General features: G+C 45.4%; 1 non-coding gene across 1 annotated transcript; it reads left to right on the top strand.

Annotated features, from left to right (window-relative positions):
* Nucleotides 1–6028: 6028 nt before the first annotated feature.
* Nucleotides 6029–6100, top strand: Trnag-ucc (transfer RNA glycine (anticodon UCC)). The gene has a single exon. It is a non-coding gene; the product is annotated as a tRNA-Gly (tRNA).
* Nucleotides 6101–12787: the final 6687 nt, after the last annotated feature.

Below are 12787 nucleotides of genomic sequence, written 5' to 3'. Positions count from 1 at the left end.
GCGGATAATCTACCACAGTTGATACGGTTATACAGTCACGATTAGGTCGAACTGCGCTTGACGCAATGAGAATTAACTTCAAACAAAGGAAATTAACACGAAAATACTTTTAGAACGCGCTTCCTAAGCGAAGTGTCATGCGCTGCAAGCCAACTACGCAGCAAGATAGGAACGATGATCCTACAAGTGACGTCAAAACGATCGCAGCGCCGGCCTCTCCAGTGGTGGGCCTCGCGGCCAATATGCCTGGAAGTGAACACAGCAACATACTTTCCCCGGGGATACGGGCGTAACAAGAAACATTTAGGGGGTGTTTGAAGCCGCAGGTAAAACAAATGGAGAGCGATCCTGCGTGCAAACAATACCCCAGTTGTTTTTCTTTTCATCTTTGTCATTTGTACTTTTGTTTCTATACACACTAAACTTTTTTAGACCCTTTTTGGGCGAAAAGAGTGTAAAAATCTTGTCCCATGTCTAACACCATTAAAAGGTGTTTTAGCAAAAAAAGGATGTACGGATGAAAAAGGGTGTTATGCTCAACACACTTAGAAAAGGGTATTGAAGATGCTCAACACTAATAAAGGGTGTTGAGCATTCTCCCACTCTTTTTTTAAGGTGATGGGTGATGGCATGCGCAGTGGCAGAGTAAGTCGGCGGAGCGCGCAGCATTCAATACAAACAGTCAATACGCTCAAGTTACAGTTGGAACACAAATGAATTGAGCAAGAAAACCAACGGGATGCGAGCGGTACAGGGAGTGCATACTTACTTAGTAATACATGTGGCGTGCTCTTCTTGCTTTAATATCTAGCAGAGGAACGTCCCCCCGACCGAATCGGTGGGCTGGCGGCAAAAGAACACAGATATTTTAGCGCCAATTTTGGGAGTATGGATTTTACTACGAGAATGTACAATCAACACGCGGATTTGCAAAAACTTTTTAATCGCGAGGTAGTTTTCATTACCATAACTTATAGAATTTTATTAAATGCCATCTCCACCCCCTTCAAAGAGGGTGTTCATTATTTCAACACCCTTTTCCCCAGAAGGGTGAGGTGTCTGTGAGAGGGAAAAAGGTTCCCAGCCTGCACCACATATGTATCGCAAGGAGATCCCCAGAAGGGTGTAAGTCTACAAATTACGGGGTTCGAAATTCAGAAGAAGGGCGTAAAGAAAAAGGGTGTAAGAAGAAGAGTGTAAGCAAAGACCGCCAACTACGAAAAAAGGTGGAGATACCTCCAACTTAGGAAGCATTCTGTACCTGTTTACACGGGTGGACTGAACATTTTCTACAAACGGGGGGTGTTTTGTACCTCACGATGTTTAAAGCAATATGAACTGGGATAATTCATTACCAGTGAAGCTCTTTAAGCTTGAGCTAGTTTTGGTGGCGTTAGCAAAATATAAAAAGAAAAAGAACTGCGGCCCTTGTAAAGGGTGCAGCACAGCAGATAGGGTATTATAACAGTGAAGTCGGCTTTCAAGCTTGTTATAATTTGAGCACAAGGGGAGTATGCGCATGCGCACCTCTTATACCGGTTCAAAGGTACGAGTCTTTTTTTGGATTCTAAAAGGCAAAAAAAAAAAAATGGCGCAGCTTGCAATAGTGGTGCAAGCCTGGAGAAACAGCACAGCTGGGGGCCGACCTAGCTTGTTTCCCCCTTGGATCCCCTGGCAATGAGGGGGGGGGACACCCTGGAACAGCCTCGTAAAATCCGGTAAAACTTTGCCTCACCCCTCAGTGGTCATCCTAGCTTAGCAAGAACATTGCAAAGCTTAGAAAACATAACAAAACTTAGCGGGAGAAACTAGGTTGACCCCCATCTCCGCTGTTACGTTTTTGCAAATGAACACCTATTTCACACCGTTTCGACACCCTACAGAAAGCCAAGCGTGTTGCAGCCGGTTAACACCCTTTTCGCCACACGACTATAGTTGTTTTTAATTTTGAAGGTTCAAATTGGTGTTTCACGTGCCAAAGCCAAACTTGGGGCTTGAGGTGCACCGCATATGGAAACGAGCGATCATTGCATACGAGCAATTGTTCTTTTTTTCGTGTTTGAAAATTTCTCGCGAATAGGGGAGTATATGAGAGGATGTCTTCTTCTTCACAGTGCTATTATGCATCCATGCATCCAAGCATGGCCTCATTCAATGAGCAGCTGAACACCCTTTTCCCACCCTTTCAATACCCTAGGAAAAACCAAGGGTGTTGAAGTTGATCAACACCCTTTTTTTCGTACAAAAAGGGTGTAGAGCTACAAAAAAGGTATTGAGATTCAAGAAAAAGGCTGTAAAGGCCTCCCAACACCTTTTGGCTAAGAGGGTGTAAAAAAGTTTAGTGTGTAGGGTAATATATCGATGCGGTTTGTTAATACCGTAGGCAAAAAAAAAGTCAAAACGAGGGTGATGCCGCACTCAGAAAACTTCTGAAAGGGTTCTTGACGCCCAAACTCCCCCCTACACCCTGCCTGCACCCCTGATGGGAGACACCTATCCGGGCTGCCACTATCTGTCACCTAGTCTATAATCCTAACCTTCCCAATCTCAAATTCAGTAAAGGTCCAAAAATCGCCCTCGCCCAATGATGATGACGATTCAAAGTTTCATTGCGGAAGACCGACAAACGCAAAGATCTTTATGACAATGGTGTGATAAGAGAGGATATCAAAACAGGATTTGTAATAAATGCTCCTGTTTTATATTTTACCATATGGGTTAGTGTATATGGTCATCACTAAGACAAGGAGTCTAGGAATTGAAACCTTGGTGCAGTAGCATAAGATGCGCGACATGACATGAGGACAGGTAAGATTTAGGGCTTTATGGTATGTATTTGAAAAAAGTCAGATCTGCAAATTAGCTTAAAACTTAATGTAATAAAACATGGGAAGATCTGATAAAGATAGTGAATGGTGTAAGGGTATGTAATGTGACCCGCCGCGGTGGCTCAGTGGCTAAGGCGTTGTGCTGCTGAGCAAGAGGACACGGTTTCGATTACCGGCCGCGGCGGCCGCTCTTCTGGTGGAGAGGCGAAAAGCAAAAACGCCCGTGTGTACGAGATTTCGGCGCACGTTAAAGATCCCCAGGTGGTCGTAATAATTCCGGAGCCCTCCAGTATGGCGCGCCTCATCGCCTGCGTTGCGTCGGCACGTTAAACCCTACTATCCAAGGGTATGTAATGTGTGTGTATTTCATTGAAGCGACGGCTTCTTTCGACGTTGCCCATCTCACACTCAACAAACATATGAAGGATGGAGAGCTGCCCCCACCCTCCCGCTCACACACATACACCCATCGAAGACACTGTGGCTTTTTTGTGCCAGTTAAAAGATATGAGGGTGTGATGTGCGTGTGGCAATTTTTATCCATCACCGAAGACTAACTTGGCAGGAACAGGTGTTTATTCGTTGCGCACACACGGACACACAGCTCACGCCACCTCGACTTCACCTTTGCCGAACGACATCCCCATCCACCTGCCTTAAACCGTTACCGCAAACTTGTGCACTTTGAGCAGTGATGCAGGACGGACACCATGTTTTGTAGTGCCGGTCCCTCATTCAGAACAGGTTAGAGTACAGCACACTGGACAATGGTTCAGTACCGCAGTCCGGTTGGAAGTTGATCAGAGGAGCATGCAGGCGACCGTTCTTTGTACCGGAGAATACGAAGATGTGCTTGAAACAAGTCTACCCCTGACGTCTGTCCTTCTCCCTCGCCAATTTCTAATAGTAATAAAGTATCTCTTCTCTCCTTCGCTGGCCCTATACAGCAGGCTAAGTTGTGGCATCACCTTGTTGTTGTTTTGTTCCTTGCGTTGGAAAACCCAGGTCGACAACGTTCCAAAGAGTATGTTGAAAAGCGTTTGTTACAATACTACCATCTGAGCCAGTGCGAACATGTTTCGGTTGCAATGTCTGCCTACTTTTGGGAAGTTATTTTTCCAAAGAGTTCCCGCCCCACATTTTTGGAATGAAAATTTTGAATGGGAGTATCTATTTCCGGTAACTATAGTCTTAAAAGAACTTGGACATATTTTATATTATCTTTCTGGATGCTACTATTTTGTTCTTCTTTTCGGTAAAAAGGATGTTTGTATATCGCTTCTATGTTTGTAGCGTAATGAGATACATGTGTGAGGATCTTGCCATTTGCAATGTTCGATAGCCGACACTTCCGGGCCTAGCCCCACAAGCCTTTCTGTTTGGCTATACCAGGACCAACCTGTATGTAAAAAATTTGAAAGGTGGGAGTACAGTTATTGTGATTATTATTATCATTCGTTATTGTTTGTCCTCGATAGGAAAGCGTTAAATTACTGTGCGAACGCAGAAAGCGTAATGACAAGTAATCAGAGTGGAAATTGCAAACGAATTTTAATTGGTCACACACGATATGACAGACACAGCGCCACAGAGCGCCGGGTTATATAAGCACGAACGAGACCACACAAAGCGCACCGAGAAAATGAATTTCTAGTCACCGTTGGGGCTAGAACATTTAAAAAAGCGACTGAGAATTAAGATGAATGAAAGTTAAAATCATGAAGGTTTCAGATTAGCCAATTGCATTCTCTTCCACTGCCTTTCAGTAATTATCTTTCTGATTTTATTACATTTATCATTATCTCAAAAATCTTCTGACCTGTTTTGCCACCATGTAACATTAATATTTTACTACTAATTACAATCACTCGCTGATTAGTAAGTCAGAGGGGTCATTAAGACACAACGCAAGTTTTGTTCATTCGAAAGATTTCCTCGTTAGAATAACAATGACACACATTTAACACAAACCTCGCTCAAATGAGCTGTATAACAAGGAAACAGCGACTAGCGACTAGCGACTAGCGACTTCTTCGTACTAAACGCATGACGCATTATGGGCATTTTTTTGCTTAGCTGAGGCTGACAAAGCAGACGCAAATTTAACAGGGAATAATAGCTTTCAGAACGAGCTATTTGCGCTTAAATGTAGTGCACATTCTATTTATCCCAGTAAAAATGGTGGGTTTAACAATGGGAGTTACGAACGAACTCGTAAACATACAAGCACCAGTGCGTACGGCGCGCACCATGCCGGTTTACGCTGCACACGCGTCACGCGCATTGGGCTTGCCTGACAGGACACGGGCCGACTGGCGTACGCGGCGCTGCCGCTTACGTGACCCTGCCTCTCGAGTCATACCGAATGTTTCAGGATATAATTACTATCAACGGTAAAAAGGAGACAGGTGCAAGTTGAATCCTGTCTACCGCCCCCCCCCCCCCCCTCCGCCAAAAAAAAAAAAAAGACGCCTGCGGACTGCAGTCTTTGAGCTGAGGCCTCTCTCTTTTCTGGCCTTACCTTGAGCGGTAGTGCAACGCCACTACAAAGGAAGATGTTAACAAGGCTGACAAAAAGCCATGGTTTGGGCGTTGGTCCTTAATCAACATAATGTTTTTGGTTATCCGACCTGGTTACGTAATTGCCGACGTAACGAAACTCACGATGTAGGGGGGAATTGAAATACGAAACACACGATGTAGCGGGAGAGTTGAAATTTTGACTTAACTTGTTTAATTTCTCAGGGAATCAAGCATTGTTTGCTGCCGGACAAACACCGAGAGTACTGTAAAGCACGAAATCTTTCGAATAAACTAAACTTGCATTCTGTCTGCATTGCACCTTTAATAGCGGATGGGGCAACACAGTGTCCCTGTTACGCTGCGGCCTGCCAAAAATATTTTTGGGCCGGCCAAGTGGTCTGTCCGCAATAAAGGACCCCCGTTAGATCAGACAGAATTTTGCTTACGGAAACACAAAAATTCCTTATTCGCGTAAATCATGCTATAGGTGTATCAAATGGAGCGGGAATAACCTCGCTCTGAAATGTGAACGCTAGTAAACAATGGTTCAATTTTACCGCCCCAGTTCGAGCGTGAGTCCACTGACCTATATTTACTCCTCTCCGTCTCTCGGTCTCCGCACAAAACAGCACTCAGCCATTCGCTGCACTGCTCTACACGGAGGCCATACGTCATCTGCGTCGGTGGTATAGTGGTTAGCATAGCTGCCTTCCAAGCAGTTGACCCGGGTTCGATTCCCGGCCGACGCACGTTTTTTTCTTCCCCCTTGAAATGGCTGGCCTTTTGTTCACCTCATATGATAAACTTTCAGATAGATTGCGACGCCTGCTATGCTTTCAATACGCAATTCTGAGGTTTGAATTTCGACAAGATCTTGCAGATACACGGTTTAATTTCCATTCATATTTTAGTTAGAGCGAAATGTCTTGAGATAAAACCGTAAGGGTGACAGTCATCTGCTTCTGATTAATCGTTTCCTCGCCAAACGAACACCGTTCCGGACCCAAGGAACACTCGCTATGACTGAACTTACCAAAAATAAAGTTTGTCTCTCTCCTTGTGGTTTATAGATATTTCTTGCGACGTCTCGTGATTCGAAAGCGAGAAAAGGCCAAACCCATCTGCAACAAGCGCTACAACCGACAACAAACCCCACAAACAACAGCGCCCTGTTCTGTGCTCAAACAATCGTAATGTCAAGCTGCACGTAAGGGTCTCGAACTGTGAAGGAAACAAAGAAAACATTGTTCGTAATGTAGGACGATAGAAATCTACGCGCACAATATGAATTCAGTTCAGGGGCTCTTGGGAAGGGCAGAAAAGAAGCGGTTTCGAGAATTTCGATGGAGGCGAAAAACGGATACAGCCATTTGTGGACGCTGGGGCGAAGGACGACGTGCTGACCACAACACTACATTGACCCCCTCCCCCAGGAGCACCAGGTGCCGCCATATTATCCGTAGACGCCAACATGTGGCTCCACCTCTGTAATATGCGTGTGCACACACACACGCACACACATATACGATGTGTAGTGCAGTGCATCTGTACGGCCGCCATAACTGCTTATGCTTACGAACAACCTTAGTCCATAGCAGTCATGAAACACTTTGTATATAACGCCAGCGCATTTTATTACCTGAACAATATTGGCGCTCTTTCATACTGCTTTGTTTGTAAGCTACGCAGTCGCAGACCATTGTGTACAACCATTTTGTGCTTCCCACATCTCTTCAATGATGCCGTAATCACGCCTGTTCACGTCAGGATAAACACGCATCGTTGCTCCGAGTGTACTACCGCGCAGAGCAATTCCTGCGAAACCGCTGCGTAAAGGATACTTCTGTTGTCAGTAAAGTGAACTAGAATATGAGTTGTAACAGCCGATGCTACGCACTGGAAGCAAAGGGCTACGGTATGTTGCCCGCGCTGCTTTCTATTTTCTTTTTCATTTTCTTTGGGGAGAGTGATGACCCCGCCGTGTCGAAATGTTAACTGCGAAGCATGCAGAACCACGATGGCCCGCGCCCAGGGGTTAAAAGCTAGCTCCGAAAACGGAATAAGGCAGTCGTGTTAAAAAAAAAAATCCTACGCAATTTTGGAATTGCACATCGGGGCTTGGGGTGCGGCCTGATCCCGGCGACCATTGCCGGCAACGCACTCCCTCACCAGAGCAGGATTGGCCACCCTGGTGTAGTAACGGCCACAACCTCCCATGAATACGCCAATTAACCCTCGGCCCTCAGTCCCCAGCGGCTGCGAAGCAACTGACCACGGCGGCGGTCAGACCTGTGACGTAGCAGAGGGTGCTAAGAATCCCTGGACCCGGACAGGCCGCCAATGGAATCTGAACCTGGCAACGTTTAACGCGCGAACCTTATCTAGCGAAGCAAGTCTCGAGGTGTTGTTTGAGGAATTAGAGGGCATTAAATGGGATGTAATAGGGCTTAGCGAGGTTAGGAGGACGGGTGAAGCCTTTACGGTGCTGAAAAATGGACACGTCCTATGTTACCGTGGTCTAGAGGACAGAAGAGAACTGGGAGTGGGATTTCTAGTCAATAAAAGCATAGCTGGCAACATAGACGAATACTATAGCATTAACGAAAGGGCCGCAGGTCTTGTAATTAGGCTCAATAAGAGGTACAAGCTCAAGGTGGTGCAGGGCTACGCGCCCACATCCAGCGACGACGACCAAGTAGTGGAACGCTTCTATGAAGATGTGTAATCGGCAATGGCTAAAGTAAAAACACAGTATACCGTAGTTATGGGGGACTTCAATGCTAAAGTAGGCAAGAATCAGGCTGGAGACAAGGCAGTTGGGAACTATGGTCTGGGCTGTAGAAATAGCAGGGGGGACCTACTAGTTGAGTTTGCAGAACGGAATAACCTACGCATAATGAATACCTTCTTCTGTAAACGGGAGAGTCGGAAGTGGACCTGGAGGAGCCCGAATGGGGAGCACAAAAATGAAATAGACTTCATATTATGCGATTACCCTGGCGTTGTGCAGGATGTGGAAGTGCTCGGAAGGGTAAGGTGTAGTGACCACCGTATCGTAAGATCTCGAGTTAGGCTACATTTGAGGAGGGACCGCAACAAGCTAGTACGAAAGAAGCCAATAAATGAGCTAACAGTAAGACATAAAGTAGAAGAATTCAGGATCGCGCTGCAGAACCGATATTCCGCCCTTAACATGGAAGCCGAGCTTACGACACAGGAAGCCAGCGACAACCTTAAACGCATTATCACGGAATGTGCAGTAGAAGTCGGGGGCACTATGGCTAGACAGGATACTGGTAAACTTTCACAGGAGACGAAAGATCTAATCAGGAAACGGCAAACCATGAGAATCTCTACCGCAGCTGACAGAATAGAACTAGCCGAGCTCTCGAAGTTAATCAATAAGCGGAAGACAGCTGACATACGGAAGTATAATATGGAGAGGATCGAATACGTTGTAAAAAACGGAGGTAGCCTGAAAGCAGCGAAGAGACGTATTGGCGTGGGGAAAAATCAGCTGTATGCACTTAAGGATAAGCAAGGCAATGTCATCACAAATAGGGATAAAATAGTCACAGTGGCCGAGGAGTTCTATAGAGATCTGTACAGTAGCCGGGACATACAGGATTATGCCGAACGAGACAGTAGTTCAGAGGAGATAGACATCCCACCAGTAACGACCGAAGAAGTAAAGAAGGCTTTGAAAGAAATGAAAGGGGGCAAAGCACCTGGTGAGGATCAGATAACAGCAGACCTCTTGAAGGATGGCGGAGAAATTGTACTTGAAAAACTGGCAAACCTGTATACGCAATGCCTAATGACCGCAATGGTACCGGAATCTTGGAAGAACGCGAACATCATCCTAATCCATAAGAAAGGCGACATGATGGACTTGAAAAATTACAGGCCGATCAGCTTACTGTCAGTCGTCTACAAGGTATATACCAAGGTAATCGCTAACCGAATCTCTGCAACCTTAGATTTCAGTCAACCTAAAGAACAAGCAGGGTTCCGTAAAGGTTACTCAACAATGGACCATATTCACACGATCAATCAGGTGATAGAGAAGTGCGCTGAGTATAATGAACCCCTATATTTAGCCTTCATAGATTATGAGAAAGCATTTGACTCGGTCGAAACCCTAGCAGTCATTCAGGCATTACGGAACCAGGGGGTAGATGAGCAATACATAAGAATACTAGAGGATATCTACAATCGATCTACTGCTACCATCATCCTCCATAGAGAGAGCAGTAAAATACCTATAAGGAAGGGTGTCAGACAAGGAGACGCAATCTCTCCAATGCTATTCACAGCATGCTTACAAGAAGTATTCAGAACGCTGGATTGGGAACACGTGGGAGTAAGGGTTAATGGAGAATACCTCAGTAACCTCAGATTTGCTGACGACGTTGCGTTGCTAAGTAACTCGGGGGACGAATTGCAAAGCATGCTTTCTGCACTGGGCGAACAGAGTAGAACCGTGGGCCTGAAAATTAATATGCAGAAAACTAAAGTAATGATCAATAACCTCGGGACAGCACAGCAGTTTGAGATAGGTGGCGAGGCAGTGGAAGTGGTAAGCGAATATATCTACTTAGGCCAAGTTGTGACCCCAGATCCCAACCATGAGGCAGAGATAATTAGAAGAATCAGAATGGGGTGGGGTGCATATGGCAGACATTCCCAGATAATGAATAGCAGCCTACCATTGTCACTGAAGAAGGAAGTGTATGACAGCTGCATATTACCGGTACTCCCCTACGGGGCAGAAACTTGGAGGCTGACTAAGAGGGTTCAACTTAAATTGAGAACGACTCAGCGGGCAATGGAGCGGAAAATGATAGGTGTAACATTAAGGGACAAGAAGAGAGCGGAGTGGGTCAGGGAGCAAACTGGTGTTAAAGACATATTGGTAGAAATTAAGAAGAGGAAATGGACGTGGGCAGGGCATGTAATGCGAAGGCAAGATAACCGCTGGTCGTTAAGGGTAACAGAGTGGATCCCTAGAGAAGGCAAGCGCTGCAGGGGGCGGCAGAAAATTAGATGGGCAGATGAGATCAAGAAGTTTGCGGGGATAAATTGGTCACGGTTGGCACAGGACCGAGGTAATTGGAGAAGACTGGGAGAGGCCTTTGCCCTGCAGTGGGCGTAGATAGGCTGGTGATGATGGTGATGATGATGATGACCAGCTACGTAGGCCTCACGTTTAACATCGGGTGAGCCCGTGGTCACAGCCAGAAAAAAGAACCCTTGCAGCTTGTCACCGCTGCTGTCGTAGAATAAAGCCACTCAAATTCTATCAGGGAGATTGCGTTACACAGAGACGCATCACACCAGCAACAAATAAAGCCAGGACGTTCTCGGAAGGAGACAGGTGACGACGCTACGAGTAAAAACAGCCCACCACGACTTCCTCACGTACAAATGACGACTTGGCAAGACACACACGGCGCAGACGACTTCAGAGCCTTATGATACACTACATTCGTAACAGTTAGTAGACAAACCGCACACACCAGAAGACGCCATTGTTTCTTTTTTTTTTACGGGTGCTTTCTACCACTACAAGGCGCTCGTGGCGCAGCCACCCCACTTTCGTTAATGCGTGAAACGTTTCGATGCAAATGATTACATGTGCGGCAATATTTTTACTTTTTATTGTCATCATTATTACTACGTAATGGATAAACGGCTTCTGCGTATATGTTCTTTATTTTCTATTTTTGTGTGACGTCACCGGAAATTTTGCCACTACAGCGTTTTGGACACGGAAACACGCATTCCCCGCGAGGTAGCGTGTTTCCGCTCCACCTGCTACTACCCCCACCCTCCCCACAATGATACTGTAGACAGTTACAAGCAAACAGAAAAGGACAAGCTATTTTGAAGCATGGAAAAGAAGGAAAAACGAGCTCAGACTTTATTTTCCAAGAAAATATAACAACAATCGGTTCATTCTGCAATCTGACTCAAAAAGAATTTTTTTGGAATTAAAATGTCACAGCCTAAAAAAACAGTTCCTACTCCAAATCTACACAGAAGGAGACGTAGCTCCTATTTAGGACACATTCAAGAATAATTCACAAATAAAATGCAGCAAAGCAACGAAAACACTGAAACTACAAACATTAAGTTAAGACAACAAGAAGGACATTATAACCCACAAATAACAAGGTACTGGCATCAGCACGGAAAGCATCAGTAGACATGCAGCAATGGTAGAATAGTTAACAGTATTAAAATAAAACAAAATGGCCTTACTACATCAGTGTGTCGTTCACACGGACTGGAAAGCCAACTCTTATTTAGAGCACATTAAAAACATTTGCAAATAAATTTTGCGAAACAAAAATCTGGGACTAAAACAATTCAACTTGGATTACTATTAACGCATTACAAGATGCCATCAACGCAAAGATAAAAAGACACTGACACAGAAACTTTGAAACAGATAAATGTTGGTGGGACGGTAGGAAACCGCAGGAAACATTGCCACTGGGTTTGTTAGTAGGCGGCGGTTCTCAATTGGGATGTGCTAGTAAGATTGAAAACAGGGACAATTGGTAATAAAAACAAACCCCATCGAGCTGACTGCCCCATAATGTTGGTGGCGGCGTTCGTAAATGTACTACCAGGGCACCGGGCTTGAGCCGAAGTAACGTCTCCAGAAGCAAGAAGGTAAGCTTCCCCTTTGAAGCGTATTACACACTGAACAGCCAAAACACAGACAGCAGCAATGGGAATCCATCCACGATGTCAAAGGCTGTGAGGAGAAGTGTCTCGAATGCGACGGCCACTCCTGATGACGCCTCGGCGTTCCCTTTCGCTCAAAAAAAAAATATTTGGGCAAGTAGCGTCTTCCCCTGGTTCCTACATCGGCAGAAAGAGGGACACAGCAAAGATAAGTTCTACAATGAATAAACAATTGACGAGGCTGAACAACGTTAAATGAAGTTTGATGGGTGATAGATTAATTTTGGCGCCGAGAGCCCGCAGTGAACCCGTATTGGAATCCAATACCGCTTGGCGCAATCACCAATCTAGATGCGCTGTCCCAATAGATGGCACGCAAGCAAAACCATCTACAAAGGGAAGGAAACATGCCACGACGTTGTCCCCTGTACAACATGGCGGCGTGCAAAACACCAGTATATCCGTTCGACCATTCGAAACTAATGCTTTGGAGTGCTTATGTGTCGCAGAATGTTTTAAGTCACAAAAACACCACATGCACACTCGACCCGTTCAACTAATAGATATAACTTCTAAGCTAGAGCTTTTGCGATAATTGCAAGCACAACACGGATTCATTCTTAGTGTCCTTTGCGAAGAAGAGCCACTGTTTGTTATCCCCTGTATGCATGACGATTATGCTTTCCAAGGGGGTTCCCGACCGGTTAAAGGGACACTGAAGTGATATGTAAACATTGCGG

This window comes from Haemaphysalis longicornis, unplaced genomic scaffold (genome assembly GCF_048455015.1).
Source record: "Haemaphysalis longicornis isolate Haplotype H1 unplaced genomic scaffold, Haemaphysalis longicornis Haplotype H1 scaffold_2, whole genome shotgun sequence".
Classification (NCBI taxonomy): Eukaryota; Metazoa; Arthropoda; class Arachnida; order Ixodida; family Ixodidae; genus Haemaphysalis; species Haemaphysalis longicornis.
Note: the sequence above shows the minus strand (reverse complement) of the source record. Positions and strands in the feature narration are given on the sequence as shown.